The sequence below is a fragment of the Heloderma suspectum genome, chromosome 2, assembly GCF_057233095.1.
Source record: "Heloderma suspectum isolate Gila_16-S chromosome 2, 16-S_ref, whole genome shotgun sequence".
In the NCBI taxonomy this organism is placed as follows: domain Eukaryota; kingdom Metazoa; phylum Chordata; class Lepidosauria; order Squamata; family Helodermatidae; genus Heloderma; species Heloderma suspectum.
Window position 1 is genome coordinate 256,211,947 of NC_139459.1, and position 23,186 is coordinate 256,235,132.

The window sequence follows — 23,186 nt, forward strand, 5'->3', positions numbered from 1 at the left end:
TGCAATGGTGTTCCATATTTAGTTTTGTTTTCCCCTGGGATGACCAGTATTAATCAAGTGGTTCTTGGCATGTATGTTTAGATGGTTGATCCTATTAAGCTTCTGGTTTATCAAAAGCCATAACTCAAATCTGAACAGGCTGGTAGTCAAAATTATTGTGGCAAGGAGGCCAAAATGGGTGGAGAATCACTGCAGAAGCTGCCCAAGCATAAATACAGGTAATCTATTGGGGTGGGCAAATATCCTACTTTACTGGGCCCATCTAGATGAGCCTTTTACTCTGGGGCTGCTGCGAGTTGAGGTCCCTTGGGACAGATGACATAGTCACCACTTCGCAGCCATCCATGGTTTTCTCTCAGAAAATGTGGATTTCCAAGGAGGCGTTTTGCTGTGATGTTTTTCATTTGCAGCGGGTTTCCCAGGCTTGTGAGCCATCTGTCCCTTCCCCAAACCAACTTCGCATTTTGCAGTGGGCATGTTGTAGGCGTGGATAGTGCTAGCGTCACTTGGTGACGCCCCTTTACTCCCCCCTCATCCCTTTGCAGCTGTGCTGTTTCAGAGGCACAGCGAGGCATTTTCACTTTTGCACATTTTTGCAGCTTTGTATCTTCGCAATGGTTATTTTGGACTCAGTGCCCAAGGGTTGGGGAGTGGGGGTCTTGGGGGAGGACCAACTTCACTCCGGCCACCATTTCAGAGTGATGGGTAGGCATGTACCACTCACATGAAGCTCACATGACACTCCATCACAAGAGTGTCAGGCTGGGGAACTGACAAATAAATGGCATGGAAATGAAGGGACAGAGAACACCCGCTTTTTACCTAACGAGAGATGGAAAGACACAACAGAACCCATAACATAGAAAAACAGCTACTGCAGTGTCGCACCCCTATGCTCATGGGACTGCACAGCTGGGCATTAAAGTACAGTGGCAAAAAAAGGGGGGATACGGCGGAGTCTGTTAGGGAAGTGCACAATAAATCGCGAGTGTATTGCAGCAGAAGCTAATTCGAAGCTGCAATGCTGCACAGTTGCGATGGGGTGGGGGGTGAAAGCGGTGCCATGTAGATGGGGCGCTGAGGATAGTCTTCAATTTGGAGATATCCTCAAATTTGAAGGGCTGTCCAGTCCAAATCCAGTTTGAAGATAAAGAACTTTAAGAAGAAAGAGGAGGGCCATTGAAGCTGCCTATCAATGTTTTTCCCCCCTCTTATGTGTCTGACAGGGAATATGCATCGATAATTTCCACCCACATTCTAAGCATGAGAGCCAGTGTGGTGTAATGGTTAGAGTGTTGGACTAGGACTCAGGAGATTTGGGTTCTAGTCCCCACTCGGCCATGAAGCTCACTGACTCCTAGCCCAACCTACCTCACAGGGTTGTTGTGAGGATAAAATGGAGAAGGGGAGGACCATGTAAGCTGCCTTGGGTTCCTTGCAAGAGGGGAAAAAGTGGGATATAAATGTAATAATAAACTCACTAAATAAAAAATGTTGGCTCCAATTCAGAGCACCATGCAACAGGGCCATGGGCTTGTTATTTTTTATTCGGCAACCGAACCTGGTTTTGATGCTCAGACTCTTCTCAGTCTAACAGGTGTGGCAATTATTCAAACCAGCCACGCTTACTTCTGTGACATGCAAAGGTTTCTGAAGTGTCTGTGTAATTATGGAAATTCCCATTCAATGACAATGTTGATTCACATTTTATTCCTAATGCTCTAATTTTATTCATAAAGCAAAGTTTGAGCGATTTGGGTGTTTTTTAAAGTAAGATCTGGTAGAAGCCTAGCTATGCTGAAGAAACATAAGATATGTCACCATCATGACAGTTACACTAAAATGGGGCAGAGTTGTGGGCAGGACAGAATGGCACACACCCTATAATCTTCCAGACAATGGCTATGCTATTCTTTCACTGAATACACTGGGGAGGAGAAAAAATGAAAATAGGTACGCCTGTGTCAATGACTGCCCCGCCCACATCACCACAACGCAGCATAGGGTGTGGTGCAACTCCGGACCCAATCAGAGCACACCACCACCAGTATATAAACCCCACACAGGAAGACCATAAGTCAGATGATAGAGGCTATATCTCTCTGGTCTCAGGCTGAACACATTTAGAGCACACAAGCAAGAACTTTGGCGATAGAAAACAAGGAAAAGGGGCACTCTGCACCCAGAAAAAGCACTTTGCACAAAACACCTGGGCCTCACACAACACACATGGTAACTTGAGCCTATTGCTAACATCTCACCTAGAACCCTAACAGATACCTTGCCTTGGGGTGTCAGACAGAAACACCATACCACTCCAACCACTGCAACTGCTAGCCAAATGCTCATGAACACTTTTGCCTTAGAGGTTCATGACATGGAGTTGAACAAGCTGTCACTGCACACACAGGCCTGGTTCACACGTAATGACAACCCAGAGTATAGGTTGAGTAGGGGTTGAACTATGGGTTGTTAGCCATAAACAACCCAGGAAGAGAACCCATGGTTTGTTGTTGGGTTGTGAACTCTGGATTTTCATGATTAACAATAGTTAAACCACAGTGCAGGGTTCACACATAATGACAACCCACAATTCAATGACAACCCATACTAAACCCGTACTCAGAGTTGCCATTACATGTGAACCAGGTTACAGAGTTCCACTGCAACCCCCAAGGGGAAAAGGGTACATACACTCACAGTCACTGCAGTCTCCGTGTCTCCTCTATGGGGTGGGGAGGCTGAGGCTTAAACACTGGCTAAGCCAGTGTTTTTATATGCCTTTAAGGGTAAAATCCATTCATGTGGCTCCACTCATTCTTTTCCCTCACAAACACCTAGGATTGGATCCAAACTGCTGTGGAGTCACAGCAGTCCCTCCAGCCCCCTGGAAATGCTACACAGCAAGTCAGGAGACCCTGCTGGATGGGATGAGCTGTGGTTGGTAGGGAGGGGAGCGAGGAATCCCCCAAAATCAGGCAAAGGGACCTTCCACAAGCAGAGACCTTCCTCTTGTGGAACGCAGACCTTGGATCTAACCCCTATTGTGCAACCAGGTTCAGGGACTATGCGCGCTAGCTACTGACTATTGCTCGTTCCTCTCTCTCTATCTCCCCTTGATCTCTGCTTTCCCACAAGTACAAGATCCATCTCCTACCCCATTTTGTTAAGGCCAGGACGGAGGCCCACCTCACGGCCAGCAGCAATGACCAGGTGGATAACCTACCTGCTCTAGGCAGGCTCCTGACAGTTATGCCACATAGAATTGGGGCTATAAGGAATTCTGTACCTGCTACTCTGTCTGTCAAGCCACTGTCAAGGGCACAGGAGCCCTGCTGGGGTAACTGGTTGGCAACCCCACACGTGTCTTTTCTTTTCAGGGTCCACTCTACTCTGGATGCTGTTCAATGAAGACTTCGCAACATGTACTTTTTAGTTGTTGCTAGGGGGTGTAGATAGGGTTCCTTTTCCCCACCCTACTATGGTCTGGCTTCAGCTGGCCACAGGATGGGACTCTGAGGGGGGTCAGCAGGAAGCTTAATGGGCTCAGGGCCATGGGCCCTTCCACTTTCTGCTCTCTTAGTACCACGTACTGCGAGGGAGCAGTGGGGAGGTCTCTCCGGCGATTACAATGCCGGCATAATAGCTTCTCTGAAATGAGGATCCTGGAGATTTGCCGTCTTTTTCTTATTTTTTTAAATCAGATTTAAACAAACAGCATAATTTTCTGTTGCTACAACTAACTGAGAAAGAAAAAACCCTACTAAAGGAGCATTACATCACCTTTAGTTTCGCTGTTGTAAGAAAAACAATTAACCCTTGGAATTTCAACTCAGGGTTCACAGGCTCCTGTTGCCAGGGTGTACCGGCAGTCCATTGAGAGTGGGGTAGATGATAGGTTAAGATGGAAGGGTGATCAGGGAGAGAGAAGCAGTGAGGCATTCTGGGATGGTACCCCGCAGAGTTGGCCTACTGGGAAAAATAGCGTGTGTGTGTATGTTTTGCTGTCACATTGGTTGCTTGCCAGGAGTGGGATAAAAGGGCCAGTAGGTCCATGCAGAAGCCAGGCTATTGGTCCATACAGCACTCTTTCTCATTGGCTCATTGTGCCTGGGGTGCGGGGGGGGGGAACTGCCCCTCCTTTCCTGGTGTCATTTGAATCTGAGCCCCTCCCACCCTGTAAAACATGAACTATTCCACCTGGCTAGGATTCCTCCTGCAGGCACTGGCATCTACGACTGGGTGTTGAGGCTGAGGCCAGAAGGAACTGTTCTGTCCAGCTTATAATCTGGGTTCTAGTCATGAATACTCCCTTTCTTTTGCCCCTGACAGCGCGCGCGTGTGTGCGTGTGTGTAAACATACAAAAGGTGAGCAGGGCCATATTTGCCCCTTCCCTCTGGTGGGGCTTGAACTATTTCTTGGTTCCCAAACTGGGCCCTATGCAGTGAATCACTGGAGACCATTGTGGTCAATGTGTGTCTATGACTTCCTGTTGTTGCATGTACTTGCCCATCACTTTTTCTGCTGGCAAAAATAGTGTTTCCCTCCAGTGACCGCAGCCAGATGTTCTACTTTACAGAGGACAGTCCTCTATTTGAAGGACTGTTCAGTTCAAGATTTTAAAAAAAACACCCTGTAAAATGGGAGAACAAGCTTAAAGAAATTATCCACGAACCATTAGCACCTGGACAGCAGACTGAGCAGACACACAAAATCTATTTAAATTATAGGAATTATTTGCAAATTTGCATCTATACATATAAATTAGCACATGCAAAATTAATGCAAATATGTGTTTTGTTTTGTCCTCTTTTGGGATGATGTGTAGCTGGCCACCCTACCCTGGGTGGGTCTTGAATGGTAGTCCTGAGTGTGTGCTCTCTAATTATCTAGTCCAACTGCCTGATGAATGCAGGATTTGCAATGCAGGATGCAACCACAACATATTCTGACCTTCCTTATAATGCTCGCTAAATTCATCTAAAAAATTTGCCACCATAATTGTACCCCTACATTAGGTCAATAACATATTACATGGTAAAATATTTAAAGCTATTAAGATGACAAAGAAGGCAATTACAAATGCCAACTCCTAAACTCATAAGAGCTTTATAATGAACCTACTTGTCAGAGAGATGTGCAGCATTGTGTAGCTTCTCCCGTTACAGCAACATCATGGTAGAAGCCATATTGGCAAGCTATCATCCAACTGTATGCAGCAGTTCAAAGAACAGCTACCTTTTTTCTTTTTTAGGATAGGAGCCAATAAACCTTCTGGTGTCTCCAGTGATTGAGAAAGGGGAAATCAGCAGTTTGGATGTTGGGGTTATTTGCTTTTAATCTAGACTAGATTTAATCTAAACTAGCCTCCAGTGAGAGACTTTTTTCAAACCTAATTGCCACACAGGGGGCATTTTCAGGAGAGTCACTGCATGTGAGAATGTGTGGGGAGGTAACCCTTCTATCTCCAGCTGTAAGTTCCCCCCAATCAGCTGTGGGGGTGCAGTGTTGACCAGCGGGCCTTGGGCTGGTTGGGGTCACCAGTATCCCACCCATATCTTAAGTAATGACCATGGAAACTTTGTTTAGAAATTTCATCTTGAGAGCCTGTTTACAATATAGGCCTGCCACAAAATGTGAGTGATTTTGCAGATGAAACAGAACTCACAATAGGTCCGTCAGCTGTCATGGGATCCTGGTTTCTTCCTGGTAATAAGAAAACACAACTTCATAACAACAATTATTCAATAAAAGTGAGCAGGAAGCAACGACAAGCAGCTATGACCACTTCTGTAACCTTCTCTTTGATTGTTACTTCCCTTCCCAGCCACAATTTTATTTCAAATTGGTATCTGAGGCAGGGTTGTAACAACACATCACATTGGTTTTAGTTTTGTGTTCTGTTTCAGACACACACACAGTTCACTTTTCAGATTCAACATGTTGGTTGAATTAACATGAAAGCAAGTTTAATTCACAAAAGATACAATAACGAAAGAGGCTGCATTTGTCTTGACACCTTTACCGTGATCACTAGGTAAGTTTGTTTCTATCTTTAATAGTACATGCAAATGCAATGCTTTTTTTTTTATTAGGAAGTGCAAGTTGAGCTTTCAATTGAAGCTTACATCAAGCCTGAATGGCAGTCATATAAAATACAGGCAACTGGTTTACTTGGTTTTTGCAGTTATATATGTGCATATATCCTGCTTGTGCTGTTAACTGGGGTGGGGTGGGGGGCTTTTGAAAAAGACACACATTTCAGATAAGATACCCACATGGGGGGTGGGGGCTGTCTGTTGACTTCAGCCTAACTTAAGTACCGCAAGAGTGGAGAAACAGCAGAGATGAATAATGTCTGGCATTTCAGAGTAGAAATCAAACCAGAGAATTCTTGAAGGACAAATGGGGGATCCAAGTATAAAAGGGAGGGCAGCGCTCTTGGCTAAGAAGTGAGGGCATTTATGTGTTTGCTCTGACGCACTTAAAAGCTGTTCAGTCGAAAGGAAGTTGACTTTGTTCAGGTGGAGTCGTGTCAAAAACTGGAAGATGTTGTGGATCAAACTGGCAGTTTTGGAGGCACTTTGAAAGAAATGGGAAACTACAGTTCCCATCATCCTTCACCATTGGCTATGTTGGCTAGGGCTGAAGTGAGCTGCACTCCCATAACATCTGGAAGGCCACAAGTTCCCCACCCCTGGCTTAGAGAGATCAACTTAATACTCCTGCATGTTTGGGAATTGGACTTTGATAATTGGATGAGTTCTTACATAGTTGTTTCCCTATCCTATCCTATCCTATCCTATCCTATCCTATCCTATCCTATCCTTAGCCACTACTTTCAAAGAAGCTAACAGCAGATCCATCAATAGGAATAAATCTATCTCTTCAGTGATGGTACAGTGCATATATTGTTTAATACTCCCCCTTCCCTCAGCAGTTGAAACTTCAGGGCAGTCTTTACAGCAGGGATGGGTAACCTTTTTATCCCTGAGGGCCACATTCCCTCAGTGGTAATCTTCCAGAAACTGCATGGGTAGGGGTTGCTACTGCTAGGCACTTAAAAAATTCAGGACCCAGGCCCAAAGGGTACAAATCTGCATAAAATCTGCATATGCTAAGTTATATCTACATACGCAAATTTAGAAATAATTACTAGAATTTATTTACATTTCACAGGTGGCAAAGCCAGCCAATCATCCAAGTATCTCAGATTAAATAAACGCTTCAATTATTTTGTACCCTGACCCAGATTGCCTCAAACCAACGGAGTCCCCCCCCCCGCCCCCCGTAAGCTCAATTATCATGAAAGGAACTATTTAGGGGCAGGGGCAGCATTTGGAAAGGTGAGAGTTGACTCTTCCCTCACCAGCTCCCCCTCTCCTCAAACATTGCCCCCTGTATGGCAATTAAGGCTTAAGCTGAGAAAAAAACTTTATTAGCACCAGTGAACACCCAGGGCTCTGTGGAATAGTTTTGGAGCCCTGGGAAACAGATTTGGGGCCAGGGGCCTATGCGCCCAGGCCTAGCAATACCACTGGGTGGGGCCAAGGTCCCCCTCTGCCCACATTCTCCCCACACTCACATATACCTCCACTAACTTTTTTCCACTCACACTTCCCCTCCCACTCACTCATCCATCCCCTGCGCATACTTACAGGTTTAACCCTTCCCTTCCCCACACAAACAGGATGAAGATTGTCCCAATCGGTTTCTTTTGGTCCCTAGAAGGGCTGCAGAAACAAGCACACAGGTATGCAGTACTGATTCCAATAGATGTGAATGCAGGAACTGTTCAGGTTGCTGACAGCCAAACTGCTGCTATTCAGCTCTCCCTTCACATACAGGAGTCAAAACAGCTTTCTTTTCTCTAGGGATATTTGCAAGTATACAGGATAGGTGCTAATGGCTAATCCTACATTCTTGGGGGCGGGGGGGGGGAACCCCACCTTCCACTTTGCCACATATAGGCCCTAGAGAGGACCTTACTTCCCTACCCCTATTCTGTTTCCAGCAGGGCAGCACAGGTAAACAGCTCTTATGGCCGCCTATGCCATGTGCATTGGATGATAAGGGCCAACCAACACACCTCAGTGCCAATGGTTGCTGCTAGTACAGCAGTGGAAGAGCTAAGTCCCAATGCCAGGGTATAGCAGTGGTGACCTTCCGCTCTAGTCACAACCCTAATGTACAGGATCAGAGGCTGAGCTGGCACAATGGTTTGCAGGATCAGGGCAGCAGGCTGACTTTGTCCTAGCTGATTTTGAAGTGATTAGGATTACAATCTATTGTAAACTGCCTTGAGGGTTTTTCAGTCCAATCTTCTACCAGTCTTCTAAACAAAGAAATAAGCGAGTAAGCTGTGATGTGAACCTTGCTGCTACAGTTTCTTTTCTTACTGCTTTTGAAAAACAGGTAAACAGGTAAACGGAAGGCTGAAATTAGTTAAACTACAAAAAAAGATGAAGATGAAGACGAAGAAGAAAGAACACCTTTGTGGGTTGAGAGAAACTAACAATGTTAACCACATAATATTGACTTCATAAGTAAAAGAAAAAAATTGTGGAGTCCAGGCTGTTGTGCTTGCGAACTTTTGATACTTGGAAATTTTGTTTTCGTAAAGCGAGTATTCTAAGAGAGCAGAAACACATCATTGCTATACTCATCACCGGAAGTCATGGAAATGTGTGTGTGTGTGTGTGTGTGTCTGTGTTTAACTGACTTCTAATTATAAATAATTCCATTCACTTTTACTCCTCTCGTGTGTTTAAATAAATGTAACAGGTTGGATCGCTGCCTTTGAAGAGTTTATACATCTTTTAAATAAATAAGTTAAATTAACTAAACTGTTAAACTTGCTTTAGTGACACTGAAAACAGTAGAACACCTTAGTCATAACTGCAGTCCCATTGATTTCAATGGGACTAAAGTGCCATTAACTTACAGAGCATCAGAACTCAACGGGATATTTTCAGAGTAGACATATACAGGATTGCATCATTACGCTGCAATCATATACCCATTTATCTGGGATTTAGGACACAATCCTATGCATGTTTAGACAGAAGAAAGTCCTACAACTCCCAGCATTCCCCAGCCAGCCAATAGCTGGCCAGGGAATGCTGGTAGTTGTAGGACTTTTTTTCGGTCTAAACATGCACAGGATTGCACCCTAAGTCTCAATGTACTCAGTGCAACTTACTTCTGAGTAGACATGCATAGGATTTTGTGGTTAGTCCGACTCCAATATCTTTACTTTTCTATTTTTTAAAATTAACATAAGTTTAAAATATGCTTTGTCAAACAAAACATAACTAATACTTGTACTATCTTTAGACATGTTTATGTGAACTGTATGAAGGCAAGGAAAACAAGACATGTTTAACATCATTATTCAACTTTATATTAGGTGAGAAAGCTATATTACAATTGATTAAAAAGAAAGAAAGAAATTTAGCAGGATACCTTCTTCAAGATATGTGATCTAAGAGTTGTCCAAAACACATGGAGGGCAACAGCAACAGTTGTGAGACTTTAAAAAATAATAGTCAAAGTCTTCATCACCCCCTGGTATCGTTGGCAGTGAAACAAAGCAAAACTCAATATAATCCTATGAACTCACAGAGTTCAATGGGACTTACCCCCAGGTAAGTGTTTATATGATTACAGCTTCAGGGCACAATCTATGCATGTTTATGCAGAAAAATGTCCTACAGCTTATGCTGGCTAAGGAATGCTGGGAGTTGTTGGATTTTTTTTGGTCCAAACATGCATGGGATTGCGTCCTTAGACATTCTGACTTGTCTTTAAACTGAGCTACTTTTTCAGCATGCCTTTTGTTTTCTCTTCTAAGGCCCCGTGTTCAGTCCGAGATAAAATCAAAGGCAGCTAACATGAAACAGAACAGAATAGCATAGAAGCCACACTGAAAAAAATGTCTGTTCTAAAAGTGGTTTATTTCCTGGCAGATGTTTTTGTCACCTTGTAGAAATAGAAAGGAGTGGTAGGTCACTGAGTCTGACGAAATCCAGGAATGGGTCAGTAAAGGAGAGTGATGGATTGCTCAGTGGTAGGCCACATGGAAAACATCCCAGATTCAACCCCATCGTCTCCAGGTAGGGCTGGAAATAACCCTGTTTGTGATCCTGATGAGCAGCTGCCAGTCAGTGTCGATCAGCCTTTCCCAACCTAGTGTTCTCCAGATGTGTTGTACAAATGTCAGCTTCCCAGCCAGCATGGTGGTTGTAGTCCAACACACTTGGAGGCACCAGGTTAGGGAAGACTGGTATCGACAATACTGAATTAGATGAAACAATGGTCTAAGTCTGTATAAGGCAGCGTCATACATGAATCAATGTGTCTATAGTGCAGAAGAAAGCACTTAAAGGCATTTCAGTTTCAATGAAGTTTAAAAACGTATTTGAATTTGTTTACAATCCAGTGATAATCGTATACCACCTGGAGGGTGCATGGAGGCCTACATATACATGTTTTGAGTAAGGCTCAAATGGTAAATGATCAGAGCAAGAGAAAATAAGACAAAGCATGTGTTTCTGTATAAATAGCATTTCTATTAAATTGTATGATAGGAGTTGTAAATATTGTTTAGCCAGCTAATACATAATATAAAGCCTTTTAAAAAACAAATGGGACTGGATCCAGATTTGGAGGGCACTTGGGGAGTGCAGTGGAAAGGAGAGGATGTAGAAGTCCCCTTCCTTTAGCGGTATCCTTCCACTGGTGTAACACCAGATCTGGATCCAACCCATGAGACGTTCCTATGGGAAGGCATAAGGAGAGGTTATGAGTGAAGGCAGAAAGGGGTGGTAGAAAAGGTGGGGAAAAGAAAAAAAACAACTAGCAAGGGTGTAAAAGGGAATCTTTCCTAAAGGCAGAGGGTTGTCATCACTCAGAGTCATCAGTACCTCTACTCACTATGATGCTCTTATAGTTCTGTCATCACTACCCACATCACATAGTTTGAAGGAAGTTCCTTTGCTCGCTAATGGGAAAGAAATACACATTTTCAAATAATCTTACCTTTTCACTTGTGAAGGCTAATTATGAAAAAGTTCCAGAACCCCTTGGTTACAGGAAATGGTTATCTATAATTATGGCCTCATGACAGCCGAGTAGTATTTAGTAGTATGTGTATGTTTTGTCCATTTTTCTTGGATTTTATCATGTGCTGCTGTCTGCCAGCAATAACAAAAATCTCCCCCCCCCCCCGAATATATATTCAAATATTTTCTGTCACATTATGTCAGGATGAGATTGGTGGTTGTGCTGGTGGTTATTTTTCTAATTAAAAAAGAGAAAATAACATGCATTTTTATATATAAACTAAAAAAAGCTTCACATCAAAACCTGAATATTCAAGCTCACACATTTAGAATTTCCCAGGTGATCAATTGTCAGAGACTCCCAGGGCCTGAAGAGAACTTTATAACCTGGGACTGTGTGTGCTGAGGCCTCATAGCTCTATTCTGGTACAGGCATGAAAAGCTGAGTGCAGTACAACCAATTGGCAGGCAACATGAAAACTGTAGCTTCGTCAGGCTTGCAAGAAAACTTGAATTAGGACTGAGCCAAAATGGCCCTGGCAAGAAGGATTATGGGCAAAAAAAGAGCACCCCTCCCCTAGCAACGTGAGGCTGTCTCCTTTTTCGCCCGTAATGCCTCTCAGAATGTCTCTAAATGACGGCATAGCTTGTAGCCCTGTTCAGGCCTTCAAAAAACAGTTAACAGCAATGCGTGCAGAGAGGGAGTATTTCAGCCCCGCCAGAATGCAGATTTTTCAGCGTTCCGGCTCGCATAGAGAACCCCCACAAATACATGAGGTGTCAGGAGCGCCCTAGCGGCCTCTTTCAGTCTACTCCAATAGCCAACTCAAGACACAGACAAAAGGATTCTTTTCAAGGCTTTAATCCTTTTACAACTTAATGACTCTTTCAGATGCTAATCACCAGTGACTAAGCAAGGAACAGCAGAGTAGCCTATGCTCCAGGTTAGGCAGTTGGTCCACATTTGAAGGAGAATCACTTTCAGACCCTGAACTTATGGGCTAGGGAGAGATCCTCCCTCTTTCCCTTGGGTCCACGGGACGCGACCATTGCTTGCGCGCCAAACAAGCACTACGCCTCCTTTCCGTGCCCCCCAGCTGTCATCGCTTCCGGCATCGGCGTTGAGTGTCCAGCAAGCCCCCCTCCAGCGCTCTCTCACTGCCAGGGTCACTATCTACCTCAGGAATGCCGGCAGGAGGAATCTCTGCCAGCTGCTGTGCCTGTGAGGGATGAGTGCTCCTCTCCCATGGATTGCTGTTCCTCCTCAGAATCAGAACTGCTCTGGGGTTCTATGGGCTCAGTTTCCACCCTGACATGAGGCTCCATGCTGCAGACAAGTCACTCTCCACAAGTACAGAGTGACAAACACAATAGAGGAGTGGGGCAGGGCTGGAGTGCTCCTCCTCATGCATTAACCCTTTTTTGAAGGCCTCAATAGAGCTTCTGTTGGAGCGCATTATGGCAAACAAAAATGGTGCCTGCTGGTCTGTTACTGTGGTTGCAAAAAAAGTGGTGGTGGTGGTGATGGTGGTGGTGGTGGCGACTAACGGGAGTGGCAATGACCTAAGTGATAGGCCAATTCCACCCCTCTTACTGGCCACACACAGAACACTTTGGCAAGATATATTCTGAACTGTGTGGTTCGAGTACTAAAACCATAAATGAATTGTATTGATCCCAATGAACTGTCTATTGCCTACTCTGTTTATTGGTTCTTGTAATATTTTTAATTAAAAATTAATAAAATCATTATTTAAAAAACCCACCCCTCTTTTAGCTTTGGTAAAACCATTAAGACAAATACACATAATATACATAGTGCAAAGAAATGGGGTTTTTTGAGTGCCAATCATTTTTATGTTAATCAACTGATGGATATGTACTCAAAAATGCTAATTTTGGCAACTGCTAACCTTTCCACGCTCTCCCCCTATCCCCACTTCCCTAAGCGGAATCCCCAACAGCTTTGCTGTTGGAAAGAAGGCGGTTAGAGATGGCGGAAAGCCTCTTCAACACAGGGGTGGGGCTGCGGTGCTTCTCATCAGCAGGAAGTGATGTTTGCACAGTCTTTTCCTGCTGGGGATTATGGAGCTTGACTACAAGCCCCATGATACCTGGCAAGAAATGGCACATAGGAGTCTCCATTGTGCTGCTCCCAACCATACTGTCTCCCAGGCTATGCCACTCCAGTAACTCATGCACAGGACAGTTTTCTGTTTTCATCTGTGAAATTTGAGAGGGAATTCTGGGCTGTGTTAGCCATATCCAAATCTAGGACTAAAGGGCCTGGAGAAACTGGAACTAGGAGCAGAAGCAGTGCGAAACCAGAGCCTGAAAGGCAGCAGGCTTCTAGTATTTATTCCAGGCCGGGCCAATCCAGAAGTTTCATGTTGTCTCCCAATGGTCAATGCTCATAAAAGAAGAGGGTAATGCCTTGTTCTCTGCTAAACCAGAGGGCATGACTAGATTTCATGGGCTTAAGTTAACAAGAGTAGATTTCAGATGAGCATCAGGAGAACCCTCTTGACATTAAGAGCAGTTTGACAATGGAACCAATTATCTAGAGAGGTGTTGGGCTCTCCCTCATGACAGCTCTTCAAGCAGAGGCATCTGCTGGGGATGCTTTTTAGCTCTAGAAATCTTGCATCGAGCTGAGAGTTGAACTAGATGGCCTACAAGGCCTGCTCCAACCATATGATTCTGTGTTCCGCACCCCTTTTAGTTTCTGTGCCAGAAGAGAGCTATGAGGCCTGAGCGCACACAGTCCCAAGTAGCCCATCAGGCCTAAGACTTTCAAGCCCTGAGAATCCCTGACATATCCACAGAGTACTGGAGGAAACCTCTGTACATCAGTTGCTGCTAAGCAGAGGCCTTACAGCTCCTTCACAGCCTGCTACCATCTTCCCTGAGCATCTCTGACATATCCACAGCGTATTCTGTACATAATTTGCTGCTAAGGAGCCTTCATAGCCTGCTACCATTTTCCCTCTTGCCCACAGTAAGGCTGTTTTGGCTTTGGGGAGTAGGAGGGAAGGCAGAGATGAGGAGCAATACCTAATTTGAGAAAGGGCCTACTCATGGGGGGGGGGGCAGAGTGCCCACCTCAAATTGAGACCATTTTATGTTAAGCAGGCATGTTTGCATATTTCAGCAGACTTTTGAAAAATCGCCCCTTTCTGAATTATAGCTGGTCAAGTATCCTGCTGCATTTTGGACTTCACATGGCCCACGCAGAGCTTATTCCATGTGGGAGCCTTTTTGTAGGAAGTGGCCCTGCAGGCAGTTGTGCCAATGTCAGCTATGGTAGCCTTCCCCAACCTGGTGCCATCCACACTTAACTCCCATCAGTCCCAGCCAGCGTGGCCAATTGTCAGGAATGCTGAGAATTGTAGTCCAAAACCGCTGGAAGGTTCCAGGTTGGGGAGGGCTGAGCTGTGGGATTGCAACAACCCCCTCCCCCAAAAAAGAGAAAGTTTACAGTGACATAGTGAAAGCTGCTGCTGCAGGCAGCATGGAGAGCTGCTTTACACAAATGCTTCATCATATACAGAAGCCTGTATGTGGTCACATTACAAGTGGTCACACCACCCACATCTGTGGTTTCATGTGTCAGGGGGCCTTCAGGCTGTTCATACTGCCATTTTTTTTCCACCAATGATATCATAGCTGTAGGAAAAAGTCTACACACAGTAGTAGATGAAAGATGTCTATTTTTCCACTTGTACACATTAGGGAAGATTCTTCACCCATGGCAGCATACATACCTCATGCGCACTTTCTCCTACCGAAAACGCCCAGTACTCAGAAACAGCTGCTCAGGCGGTTAACCTTCACTGTTAACTCTTCAAATTGCAGGTGGAGTGTTCCCCCACAAAAGATCTTTTCTTCCTACAGAAAAATAACATATCAAAAGACTAGGCTAAAATCTCTCTCCTTGACTTCTGGTTTTCTATGTGCAAGTGAGTTTTCTTTTAATAGAACAGTCAGTTCCTGAGTCAAAATGTCCTTTCCCCTCTCCCAGCTGCTATTAGCTCGGGTGGGTTAAAAAAAAAAAGCCAGTTATCCTTATTGTTTTTGTCAATTTCCCCCATTAGGACAAATGGCAGCTTGTTTTGCAGTGTGTGTGTGTGTGGGGGGGATGATTTTGATTGTGGAAATTGTGTGGGGAAAGATATCTTTCACCAGAACTGCTTCCCAGATCTAATGAGCCTCCTCTCTCTTCACCACCACCCCGCTGGCCCTGCCTCCAGCTGTTCTGAAGTAATGTCAGGAGATCTGATAGCCTGCATCTTGGCTAGTTTGATCTTGGTTAAAGTTTATTCAGGGAAACAACGCTTTTTTTAAAGAAAAGGCAAACTGCATCCATACTTTTCTACTTCTTAGCAACAGAGTTCTCAAATTACGAACCATCTATTAAAAGTATGGATGGATGGCTTGTCTATATGTGTACTTGTGTTCACTGCCCTCTGTTGGGAGGGATCAGAACTATTCAGGAATCCTTCAGGCCAAACTGCACATACATAGGGGATTTTTTATTAGATCTTTTAAAAAATACTTAAAAGCAGCCGTGTGGTGCAGGGAATTGGATTGGGGCCATGATGCTGAGTGACAAGGGTTTTCTCCCCTTTGCACAATTTCCCCCTCCCTAGTGGAAAAATGTGACTGTCTTTAACCCCTTTGCCCTGCCAATCTAGTTTGCCTCCCCCCACCTCCCACCCCCATGGCTGCTTTTTAAATCTTAATTTTTTAAAAAGATAGGAGATCAAATTACTTATCTCCCCATAAAGTGTAGTTTGGCCCTTCAATCCCTGTAACAGGAATAGATTTTGTCTATTTTACTGGTGGAAGTGTCTTTCGTATTTTAGCTGCGCTATAGTTATGAAACTGATCCATTATTATACATGGAGGGATGCAAAGGAATGAGCTCACATATCCGCTGAGTCCACTAAAATGAATGTGGTAGTCTTAACAAGTAAGGAAGCACTGAATGTTCCAGTGTGCACCGAAGTTCCAACTGTCATTGGATCTAGGAGTTTTACTCATAGGCTCCAACATTTCTTTGGCAATAAAATAATAGAATTAGAAGGTACCTCAAAAGCAGTGGTTCTGAACCTCAGGCCTGGAGGCCATACCTGGCCCTCCTGGTGTCCTAATCTGGCTCCCCAGGCTTCCCCAAATGGCCATGCCCCCTTTCCCCTGACCACAAATTGTTTGGTTGCTTCCTGGCTTTTGTGCAATCCCTCTGTTCATGCTAAAAAGTTGAAATGCCTCTTCTAGGATTTAGCTACTGGCAGGAAGAGCTTTAAGTGACAATATGCTGGTATTTTCGGCATTTTGGCCCTGCCTGTTTTGCCTTTGGCTCCGCCAAAGTGCATAAGAAGATAACATGAGCTCCAACTATTCTTCTCCCTAGTATCAATATAACCTATAACTTATAATCAATATAAAAATATAATACAAACCACAGAAAATATGGTGAGGAAAATAAATGCCTCAAACATGTAGAGATATAGAAGAGTAAGCCACAAGGTACAAGTATATTTATAGTAGACATATTCTTAAAAATCACCCTAAAAATGTATCTCACAATCAAGATAAAACTCCAGACTTGTACAAAATAATTTATTCAAAAACAGGTGTGTTAATTAGTTACAAAAGTTTCATAAATACATTATTTGTTGTTCTGTTTTGCCAATAACAAGCACCACTATATAAATAATCATTATTAATCATATAAATAATAACAACAGCAACAATAACTTATGTAAGTCCTTATCACTTTGAGTACATTTTTCAAAGTATTCAAATTCTAATCCTCAACATGAGACTTTCGTTGAAAGGTAAATATGTGATTAAAATATACATTAAACGTAGCGTGTTACATAAATATGTTCCTCTCAATCTTTTCCTCTCTCCCCACCCCCGCATAATATTTTTATAAGTCATGATTCACAAATGAGGCTCTGGGGTTTGAGTGCTTGTTATCAGGCTCCCTCAGACACCAGGGCAGTTGTGTACTAGGGGGACAGCATAGTGGCTTGGACCCAGGATCTGCCTTCCACAAGTGGAAAGGACCTTCTGTGAGAGAAAGGGCTTCAGTCACAGAAAGGGCTCCAGTCCTTCCACTCAGTCTTTGAGGAACCTCCCCTCGTCCTCACACCACAGCTCAGCCCATCCACCAGGGTCTCCTGACTCTCTATGTAGCTTTTTCAGGGAGCTGGAGGGACTGCCATGGAAGCCGGGGATGAGGGAGTCCACTTCTGCCAGCACAGTCGATCCAGCGTAAATCTGGAAACAACCCTACCAGGAGATTTTTAAAATACCATATTTTCTTTCCCTTGTCCCTTGTGATGAGGAAAAGAAGCCCTTGAGAAGGGTAGGATCCCAAAAGGGAGCCAAATATTTGCCTGGAACTGGCTCCACCCTTCTGTACCTTCTTTAGTGGTTTAGCAGGACAGAAGAGGAACAATTCTTTTCTCTTAGATTGTGACCCTGGGGAAGTACTTGCTATCCAGCAGCAGGGGGTGGGGGGTGTCCATGTCGAGTGTGATAAGAGGTTCCCAAACTCAAGGCTTTACCGTGGCCCCAAAGTATCTCTCTGGTGCCCATTTGAAAGAAATGCCAAACTTATGCTGAGTGTTAACTTCAGGAGAGGTTGTAGCCATAAAGGGCAATAGAGAACCAGGTTCAAAATGTGAAGACTTGAGTAGTAAGATTTCCTGAATGACTACACACACCTCATTTCCTTGGCAGAAATAAATATGTATTTATGATAAAAAGAAGTAAAATAAATAGATTATATTAAATAAATAATAGATAAATAAATAAATAAGTCCCATCTACACACATTTTTTAAAGTGTAGCTGGATCCTATACGTGTTTACTTAGAAGCGTGTCCCACTTTATTGAATGGGATTTACATCCAGGTAAGCATGCATAGGATTGCAGCCTTGAGTTGCATTAAAAAAAACAACAACAACACCACATTGTACTATTATAAGTTACAGAAGCGTCCTTTTTTGATAATAGGGTCCACAGGCATTCAGGTTTCTTCGCAACATGTGATCCAGTAAAAAGATAGCATGATCCTCTTGAGCATAGAGCCTTTGTGACAGTAGAAACTCACTGCCTTGCGTTGTTGCTTCCCAAATAGTTATGAACTTCGTTCAGAAAGTGGTTAAACTCTTCCAGGAGTTTGTTGGGGTTCATTGTTGCTATCGTACAATCCTTTTATGAAAAAGAAGAGGTTGTGCTGAAAAACCAAATTGTTTACAGTCTCTCACATCCTCTCTACCAAAAGAAACTGTATGGGCATATTCTCTTCTACAAAACACAGAAGCTGAGTGCAGTGGTGCCCCAGGTTTCTTGATTAGGTGGTTGCTGGAGCCTCTAAGAGCCAAAACAGACATTCCTTGAAATCTCTGTCTAGCAGCTGTGTCTTCTTTTTTAAAATTTTTTACCCAAGAGTAGGTACAGGGTCCCGATCTGGATTGGAACCATAGCTTGGAGGGTAGGGGAGTCCCTGCACTTACTGTAGACTCTAGTATAGAGTAAAATGAAAAAAATGATGTAGCTGCTAAACACAGATTTCAAGTAATGTCTGTTTTGATCCTAACATAGCCAACCTATAAGACTATAGTCTTGATCATTCATTTGAATAGCATAATGCACCTATCATTTAAAGAAATGTTTAAAAATGTACTTATTAGTCAAAAAACCACCTCCATCACAGCATATTGATATACCTTTTAATCAAGCTGATCTCCAAAAACCAGAACTTCATTTAAGCTCAGTAAACATGCATAAGATTGCTCTGTTAGCCATGGTAGCTGACTAACAGTAAAAAGGAAATGACAGCACATTCAAAAGGCATTTCTGTGGCCTTTAGGTTTTAATTAATACGAGTGGAACGTAACAGATGTAACTCCAGTAAAGTGATGTTTACTTTCAAAGATGGACATTGAAATCATTACACTGTGAGTTACGTGCTTGACGTGCAAAGCCAACTGCATCTCCCTCACCGTCCTCTCTTTGCACACAGATACTGATGCTAATCCTTTATCAGTGTTTTGCTTTATCATTTACCCAAACAATAAAGAAGTACACTTTATTAGTGTATTTCTTTGTCATTTACCAAAAGAGATGGAGTAAGCTCTACTGCATAATACGTTATGTGTCCCAATCCATCAAAGGAGGTCCACATGCAGAATTAGGTTTCTGCGCATGTGTCCGCTGTGAATGCACATATGGATCTGGAACCCAGGATGCACATCTCTATCCACATTGTATTGGTCACCCAGGCCTATGGAAAGATGCAGGATGCATCTTTAGATACAGTTGTGAATGTGTGTCTCCATCGTCTGGGACTACTGTTTGTTGCATATGACTACAGCTGAACCAGGACCATTATCATAAACATATATACCAGGGAACTAACAGGTTTTCCACTTTACAATAATCTTCCTGTCTGGTGCTGCTGTGCTTATTACTAAAATCCAATAGCAAAGAGCAGAAGCTGGATCCCAGGATAACACCAAGAGACAACTCATCCATAGTGTCCGTGATGGGACCAGGCCCTAATGGGACCTGGTCTAGCGATGAAGATGGCTGCATCAGTAACCCCCCAGCCCCTGTGCAGCTCAGATGTTCACACAAGTTTGGGGTTGGGATTTACAGAGCAACACACGAAAGCGGTGAATCTGTGGCATTCTCGGAGTTCCACTAGAGTTCCTGTGAACTATTGGAGAGGTTCCAGAGTCCCAGTGCTAGCACAAAATTGCAGCCAGTTTTTATTATTATTTAAGGTGGGGTGAGGGAAGTGCTAATAGAAATTCAGAGAAATTCAGTGTCTTTTCTTATAATAGTTCACTGATAAAGAGAGCTGAGTCGGTCAGCTCTGACTCACTTGCTCTGCTTAGGATGTTGAATTGCTGAAGCTGTGCAAACGCAGCTTCACAGTCACTGTAAATAGAGCAGCTCTTCATGATCAGATCGCCTTTTACGGAAGGCTTCACAATGCCAAATTGCAACAACTGAATGTGTGTGAATGATCATAGCTACGGTTCTGGATTTTGTGGCAATACAGCGATCCGCTAGTAGCTGCCATTGGGTTAAAGCTGATGACAGCTCTGTAAGCGAAAAGCTTAAATCTGTTTTATAATATCCTATTATTTAAAAGCAAACTAAAATATATCTACTTACTTTCTGGTCATGGAAGTAATGTTTTTCAGCAAATGTTTTCAGGTTTGCAAGCAGGGTTTCATACTCATGGGCCACAGATGTGGGAGCTTCGACATTCACTAAATCCAATGCCTTGATAAATTTATCCAAGTTATATTTTGCACACTCTTTCTGAAATGAGAATTTATTCAAGGTCACTTGTCAGATTTAGTATACATGTGAAAATGTACCGTGCTACACAATTCAGAGGCTACTGTAGAGTAACATGGTATTATATGCCACGGTTATTTAAGACAAGACACAATCTGGTATTCTTGCACAGCTTACATTCATTTCAACGGGGCTCCCACAGAAGAACTTTCAGGAAAGTCATACCTGCTGTTTTTACAAATCATATACATTCTTCCATAGGTATTCATATTTTTTTTTCTGACCCAGGTTCAATATGGCTTTTTAATACTCATCCATAAATGATGGACATCCACTCCCTGATCTATGCTGGAATTAATGGTGGGGGGTCTTCCATTGGCTCCAATGGGAGGCTTTATCTGTGTTTATTCATCTCCAAGGGCATGGTAGATGATACAGCAGATTTCCCCAACCTGGTGCCTTCCAGATGGGTTGGACTGCAATGCCCATAATTCCAAACCATTGTCCCTGCTGGCTGGGAATGATAGGAGTTGCAATCTAACACATCTGGAGGGCATCCGGTTAAGGAAGGCTGTAATGGAAGGTGTTTTGCATGCATTGGCATGAATGCTTCTCTTGTGAATAAAAAAGAAGTGAGACCTTAAAGGCACTTTCACCACATGGGAATAATTGTCCCTCTTTTCCCATCCCTGAACTGCCAAGTGGTGACAGGAATGAAATGGAGTTGCCAGGCCCTACATTTTAAAGCACAAATACCAAAAAGGAACTATCATATTTATTATATGAGTTTTATTGTTGTATGCCATCTTGGGAGGGCTCCTGCCCTGAAAGGCAGCCTAGGAATATTTTAAATAAATAAAATAAATACCAGCACAATCCTAATCCGTTGTCTGGAGGCTCAAAGGTTGGGCCCTTCAGCTACTGCAGCTGGAGCTGGTGTAGCTAATCCTCTGGGGCTTGGGGGGGGGCGGCATATAGAAAGCCTACTAAAAGCCATCTCCCAGTTTGGCTGGCCTGAGCTGGCAGGACTTCAGAAGTGGTGGATGATCCACCATTTCACACACCCTATTAGGATTATTCTCGATGATCTCAAATCGAAGACTGTAAGAGACTTACACAAAGACATGTGTGTAGAATTTATGATAGTCCTTGTGTACACATATACATATATGTGATTCACAGTTCATGGCAAATATAACACAGCACACAAAACAGTGTGCACTCTCTTAAACACTAAATTGCTTGATCTCTTTCATTAATGTTCAACATGCTATGGACTACAGTTGTTCCAGTTATTAGATGCTATGCTCTATGTATATATACGTAATAATGTATGTGATTCCCCCAATTAAATGCTGACACCAGTAGTCTGCTACACTCATCAGTGATATTATACCAGGCAAGTACATGCTGTTCAATTTTGTCATAACCTACACATAATAAAGATCCCTGATAAATGCTGTACTTGAAATTGTACAGAAAGCTCAAAAAATTGTCTGGAGATAATGTATAATATAATACCAGGTATACTGGGGGCTTAGTCCAGCACTTTGAAGACCCCTTGAAATAAGTTGGGCTTAACTTTGGTTGGATCATGTCTTATGTTTTTAAGGAAAATCTATTATTTTCAAGGATATGTTCCTAGTTCAAAACAACCCACTTCCAGAGATATCTCTTACATCAGGACATCCTAATGACATACCAGTGTTCTTCTCTTTCTCCCCACCAATTCCCTTTCAAGGTAAGAGTACTTCCCCTAGCATCCCAAACTCAGTTACTAGTAACTGTTTACATTTTTAATCAGGAAAGGCTGGTTTTGACGTCTTACCTCTATTATTTCAGGGATTTCTACTAATGTCTGCAAAGAGCAAATAACAAAATGTAGTTAGGTAGCAGAAATGCAAAAGTAGAAGATGAATCAGCAAAGGTTTGACATGTCCTGCTAGGTTTAGCTAACATCTTCAAGCGTTGTCTCCTCCATAAGAACACATCAGGTCCATGGATTCCAGCAGCCTCAGTGACTGCATGTTACTTGACAGGAATCCATTCATGAAAGCAGAAGGAGAGCTTTGCAGACACACAGCTCCATTTACCCAAGTATTACTGTCCTCGGCAAGCCCCTTGGCCTTATAGAATGATTTTCAGCACCCATTATTTCAGAACACAGCAGCTTTGAAGTGTCTCTGAATTTATTAAATTTTAACTAGAGAGATCAACTGAATATAGGTTCTATCGGAGAATAAACTTCGGGGTTCCACAGATCCATTTCTATGTATAAATCTTAGATGGTTTCCTTTACTCTCTCATGCCTTTCACTATTGCAATTTTTTCATAAAAGACAAAAGTTTTACAGCCTGAGTATGCATGTTTGCTCAAAAGCTGCAAATTCCACTGAATGCCATGGAGCCTAGGAGTGTCTTCCTGGTTATAAGTGTGCAAAGGACTGCAGCTTTAGTTTCTTACCATGTTGACATATCTGGGTATCACTTTATCAGCCTGCAAATAACAAAATACAGGTTGAAATTAGAAAATAGCAATCGAAATGTTTAAAGAAAGTAGTTAAAAGGTTAGAGAAACATGATTAGCTTCACATTATAGTTATGGCATACCTCTTTTTGTATGTGTTCCAAATGTTTCTGGATTTCATTCAGGACTGTCTGTTTTTTTGTTGGCATACAACTGGCATACACTCCAATGCAAAGGAAAATCAAACTGTGAGATAGCATTGTGGTGATAGTAAGGAGCGTCAACTTTCTTGTTCTGAACCTGGTAATACTTTGATGCTGTTATAT

The 23,186-nt window shown here is 43.1% G+C and overlaps 1 long non-coding RNA gene across 2 annotated transcripts in view; it reads left to right on the top strand.

Annotated features, from left to right (window-relative positions):
* Positions 1-5,736: 5,736 nt before the first annotated feature.
* LOC146354432 (uncharacterized) overlaps positions 5,737-23,186 on the top strand; it is a 37,661-nt gene continuing 20,211 nt past the window's right edge. Inside the window, exons 1-3 of one of the 2 annotated variants that reach the window (XR_014788389.1) lie at positions 5,737-6,038; positions 7,692-7,754; positions 8,417-9,670. This is a non-coding gene — a long non-coding RNA (uncharacterized LOC146354432). Of the gene's footprint in view, positions 6,039-7,691; positions 7,755-8,416; positions 9,671-23,186 lie in introns of those variants that run through there. The other variant, XR_014788390.1, reaches the window with a different exon arrangement.